Below are 6,000 nucleotides of genomic sequence, written 5' to 3' on the forward strand. Positions count from 1 at the left end.
GAAGTTAGGAACACCGGTAAGAGGGATAGGTAGAGGTTGTGGGTGGGAAGGGGGAATAACAGGGTCACATGCTCCATGGCTCCAGTTCCAAGAATACTCTGCCCTTTCACTCACGCACTCTCCACTCACTCTCTTACTTTGTGTCTGGTTTCATCCTGAGCCTTTGTGCTGGAGCCCTCACCAGGACATTCTCAGACTTCTCTGAAAATACACAACACATGTATATACCTTTGCAGTAGTTCATACATTAACTCATGTACGACTTATACTCGCCCCCACATTACTGCATGCAGGGTTACAACTCTGCATTAACTTCATGCAGCAACAGTTACAATTCCCCCAGAAGTAACCTGAAAGTGCACTTAGCTTCGGTTTGCCTGAGTCCTATGGCTTTTCTGGCCTTTGCGTGTTGGTTGGCCACAAACTTCACCCGTTTTCTCCTGTCTCTGCAATAAGCAAGAATTGAGTCAATACAGGTGCGGACAGTGTGCGCGACTGAGTTCAGGGCTTTGGTTCTTAGTATGGTTATTCCGCACGGTGGAATAGCCGCTCCGGATTCAAGCGACTACAAGTCTAATCACTCAAACACATGCGGGCATTGTTAGTTCAAGTCTCATGCAGGGTTAATGATGTTATGACATCTAGCGTTCCCTTCTAGTTTGTTCACGCCTCCTCCTAAGTGCGGGCCGGCGGGAATAGGAACCGCTCTTATTACGTGGCCCCTCGGGTGCTACAGGCTGTCAGCGCTAGGTAAGTAATGCACTTATCTCAGTTTGTATGCGGGGCCTTGGGTCTTGCAGGCGGAGGGCGGAAACGCCCCGCGTAAGCTTGCCACCAGAGCTTGTCTGGAACACGTCCTTCTAGTTCGCCGGTCAGGATTGCGAGCAGCATCCCACGCGTTCATGAGGGCGCGGTCGGGGGCGTGGCGATCTTCATCGCCCAGGCCCAGTTGGAAGGCGGCCTGCTGGGAAGTGTAGTTTCCGGGCTGTTCTCCATCCCTGGGCCACGGTCCTGCAGAAGGGGTGGAGAACATGCCTGGAATACTTGGTGGAGTGTTTTCTGGCTCATTTTCCACCCCCAGTGCACACCATGAGTGCATTTATCCCACACCTGCTCCAGCCCTGACAGTGTGTCACACAGCACCTTCAGTGCAGTGGCACAGGGGTGTCTTTCAGACTCCGCAAGGTTTAAATGCCTTCTCTGGGACTGACTACCGTCTCCCAGAGCATGTAAAGTTAAATTGGCTTTACTAGTCTTTTTAAATTTACTGACCCAGCACACACTATTTTCCAATAGAGTGCTGGAGGGGTTGCCTAGTTTCCCCTGAGTCAAAACACTCATGCAACAGTAAAATGTTACCTTTTCCTACTTTAAATGGCTGGTGGCAGTGGTTTAGATCAACTACCGTGATTTTTACCGACCGCTAACAACGGTAGCTAAATATAGGGTCAGCCATGTTTTTCAATATGGCGCCCAAGACCTATCTGTAAAAACAGACTCCGGTCATCTTTTTTCACCATTTCTTTTAGTAAAAGTCCTGCTTGTGTTTGTCTCTGCGCGCCAAACCAGGTTTGGTCCCTTTGTTCGTGGCCTTTGGCGGGCTTCAGTGCTGAAGCCCTCCTCTGGTGCCAGAGTGTCTGGGATGGACTGGATGTGAGGGAGGTGCCCGAAACTCCCTGTGCTTAGTCTCCTAGGAGACCTGAATGCACTCTGGCGTGATTGGCTGGCTGACTTTCTGGCAAGGACAGCCACCCTGCTGGGTGAGTGACAGCCAGGCTGAATGAATGGTGGAAAACTGTTTAAAAGCAGGTCTCTGGGACTTGGAATAAAGCAGGTCTCTGGGACTTAGAAAGCAGAGTCGACCACTGGAACGAAAGAACCGAAGACGAGCTGAAGGAAGAGGACTGCTGCAACTCCTGGACGACCGGTGAAGCCCTGCTGCAGGTCCGAATTGCCTGAAACTCCAATCGACAGAGAAGCCCTTCAAGATTAACTTCTTCCCTTGAGTTTGGCAGGAACAACCAACTGGTAAGCCACCTGGACACCGTCCCCAACTTGTTGAATCTTCATTAGAGTGCTGTTGAAAACCTTATAGCCAGTGGGAAAGAAAACAGCTAGTGGGCTTTAAGGCACTCACACCTTAAACCTATGTCTTGCTACAGCTTTTGGCCTCATCCCTGGGCAGTGCAGGAACCTCCCAACGTCCTCCTTCTTGTCCCCACGACTGAAGCTCAGGAACAGTGAGATCTGCTCGAACTGCCAGGAACAACTGCTTCAGCTACAGCTTTCTTCATTGACAAGGTACTGTGCAAACGCGATCTGGAACTATTTTCGGCCATCGAGAAAGTGCGTGAAACTTTCCTCAACTTCGAAGGCTTGTCCTTCCCTAAACATTCGTCAAACTTTTCGCCTAGCCAAATTCTTCTAAACTCTATTGCAAAGACTTAACCGTTATCTACCAGAACTGTGCTATCCTATACAGAGACTCTTATCCATTGACTTTGGCCCAGGCCTATGAGAAGAATTGCTGGTTGTATTTAACTGAAACCATTTTCCCTGCCTATGAATGTATTTAGGCTGTCCATTCTTATAACCTTGTCTATTTATCCCTTAAAGAAGTTGTAGTGATACACGAAATTGCAACCTTGCCAATCAGGGCTTTAGATGACAGCATTAGCCGCTGAAAGCCAATAGTGTATTCAAAGTATGTGCTAAAAATGCTGACAGTAGTCTGTTGTAGCACTTCCATTATGCAGTAGTGAGCTACAAGGAATATGCAGGCCTAGTATGAAATAGGTCACATTATGCATTGTTGATAGACAGGCAGGGAGAGGGCCCCTAGCTCTGTAGCTAATAGGTATTTTTGGAGTGTTTGGAACATCATGGCACCTATATAGCGCTTAGATAGCCAGTCTTAAGCGCTATAAACACTAAGCTATGAGTGCATGCCTTTTAGAGCTTGCAGATGGGGTTAATACATCCCTGCTTCCCTTAGAATATTCAGCCTCACTAACGGTAGCCCTGGCTCCAAGCTAATCTTCCTTTTCTCTGGGAAGGTACTGATAAGACATTCCTCAGCCTTCGCAGATGGGAACCAGGGAGGGGTAGGAGCGAGCAGGGAGCCTCTCAGAGAGAGTTGGGTTTTTTCCATGAGCCAGTTGCACAGGGAAAGTTCTGGAACTGTGCGTCATGGTGACTGACAGCACGAGATTATAAAATATCCATGCACACATGACTTCGTGGGAGATCGTCCTGTGGACTTGATTCATGCACGGTCAAGTGCCCGGAATTGGCTCTGACGGTGTCCTCCAGCATTGTTTTTTTGAGCGGGGCTTGTTTTTACAGCTAGCTTATGAAAAGCCAAGGTCTCCCAGTGCTGATTAAAGGGACGTAAGACTGTGTTTCTCTATGTTTCTCTATGTTTTTCTATATTTCTCTATATTTCTCTATGTTTATCTAAGTTCCATGTTTCACTATATTTTGCATTGCTCTATGTTTTATGCTTTGTAATATTCTTTAACTTGAATCCCAAATGTATATGAAATTCACTGCTTAGAATAAATATGCTAAAAACTTTGAAAGTGTTATTTGTCACTAGCATGAGATCACTGCTCAGCACAATAGAACCTGTATTTTGGGCGGAATAGGGTATTTTTGCTCTCAAAGGGCTGGCCCCGAGGAAGATTTTGCCCATATCAAGACAGAAGTATTTGAAGTTCCATTTTGCTCCCACTTCATAGGAGCTAAACGTGTTCAATTACTTACCGGTTGGACTCTTTTGGTGTATTAGTGTGTGATATTGATCTGCTTATGCTAGTGTAATATTTTCTTACTGACTGAGTACATAAATGAATATTCTTTTACCAAGAAACCTTGAGTAAGTGTTTGCTTGAATCACTGTATTGGTTGGTCCTTTGTGTAACTTGTTCTACTGCTCACTTAAACTCTTGAGATAAGTCTGGCTGCTCAGCCATCACTACCACTTTACTGTGCAGTACAGGCTTATACCAAAGGTGAAATTGTGCTTACACTTTTAGTTGCACAGGGAAAGTTCTGGAACTGTGCGTCATGGTGACTGACAGCACGAGATTATAAAATATCCATGCACACATGACTTCGTGGGAGGGTGGCTAAAGAGTGGGGGGAAACCAGGATCAGGCATCCCAATTAGAAGGATCTCCGTCTTACTGGCATCAAGGCAGAGATCATTGGCAGAGCACCATGCCTGAATAGCAGTCAGAGGAGAGAGAGGAGGTAGAGGGTGGCAGCTTAAAGGAGAGCTTTGTGCCATCTGCATAACACTGGAAATGAGGGGAGAAGGTGGGGATCAAGTGGGCCAGAAGGGCTAGGTAGATGTTGCAGAGCCATGGCGATAGGATAGAGCCCTCAGGGGTGCCAAAGGAAGAGAGTGACGTGGAGGAGAGAAAAGGAGCCATTTGCACTTGGGATGGTCTGTCTGAAAGGAAGGAGGTCAGCCCTGTCCGTGATGGCTAGGGTATCATGGAGACAATTTATGAGGATGTATTTGTTGACTGTGTCAAAGGCAGAAAAAAGATCGAGGAGGATCAGAACAGAGGGAGTGTTTGAGTCCAGGTTTGTAAGCAGGTCTTCAGGAGAGCAGTTTCCATGCCTCTGGAGGCCCTGAAACTGGACTGGTGGTCATGGAGGCAGCCAGCCATTTTGGTGTGGAGGGTCAGTTGGGGGAAAACCAGCTTCTCCTTGAGTTTGCCCATATACGGGGTGATATAGGGCGATAGTTAGCCTGGGAAGAAGGGTCTGTGGATGGGTTTTTAGGAGAGGGTGCACAAGAGATGGCCACACCAGAGCTGTCTCATTCTGCACTGTTATCCACACTGGATAATGGGTGATTTATTTTCTATAGTGATATTTCTATACGTTTACTATGGATTAATTCAAGGTATTAGATGACATTGCAGATAAAAGGCCGGTTTTTACCGATTCTCATTTAGGGTGGCCAACCATTTTGTATTTTGTGGGACTGTGCCAATTTAGTGGGTTGGGTCTTGCGTTTCGCACAGAGCCTGCCCGAGACTGTTAAAGGTCCCCACTTACCTCCTATGCTGAAGGATACGTTCTCTTAATCCTTCCCAGCTGTATGTCTCACTTTTTTCTTGTGATAGTTTACACCCGTGGGAGGCACAGCCGCTCCCGCTGAGGTTTGCTTGGTGTTATCAAAGCATGACAGAAAGAGCTAGTAAAGGTTGCTGGTCCAGGCCCCCAGTGCCTGGGGAAGGACTGTTGCCCCCTAGGATGTGCAAATTCTGGCTGATGATAGGAGGGCCACATAAGACTGCACGCTGTGTGGAATAGTGCCCCCCCCCCCCATGACGCCCTCACACTGCAGTGCCTTTTATTTCACTGTGGATACAGGTTTACAATCCCATGAAGTTGTTCAGATTCACTTATGTGTCCAGGCTGCTCCTGGAATTTGCCATTTAGGAGGAAGACAATCAAAGCTATAATTATATTATTTTGCTCTCACATGTTTTTATGACAACATTGCAATACAATTGGTTATTATTTAACATTTTCAACCCCAAAACTTAACAAATAATTATATCAACTGAAGGTGGGAAGATATTTGATCAAATGCTGCTTATTTCGCACACAGGGCCTAAATCCTGGTTTCACCACTTAACCAAAGTGTGTGATCCTGGGCAAATGTTTAATTTCACAGTTATCTGTAAAAATTGGCAGACCTTGGAGGTGATTCAGTTATTTCTACATAAGAAAATCTGCTCTCATATTGTTTTCTAGACTTAGTTGCTATGTGTACAATGACAGTGGCCATGTATGTATTGCACACCAGAAAGCTGTTTGTCTCTTGGCTTACACAAGGAAACTTGTCATAATGTCACTACCATCAATGTGCTTGTGTAGTAGTGAATCCCGTCCTGTCGGCGCGCTCCACTCCGCGTCATGGAGCGCAAGCGGGGCGGGGGGCGGCACAGAGACAGGCTACTCCCATGCCGGCCCCCT

Source organism: Ambystoma mexicanum, chromosome 11 (genome assembly GCF_040938575.1).
Source record: "Ambystoma mexicanum isolate Mex_15411 chromosome 11, UKY_AmexF1_1, whole genome shotgun sequence".
Taxonomy (NCBI): domain Eukaryota; kingdom Metazoa; phylum Chordata; class Amphibia; order Caudata; family Ambystomatidae; genus Ambystoma; species Ambystoma mexicanum.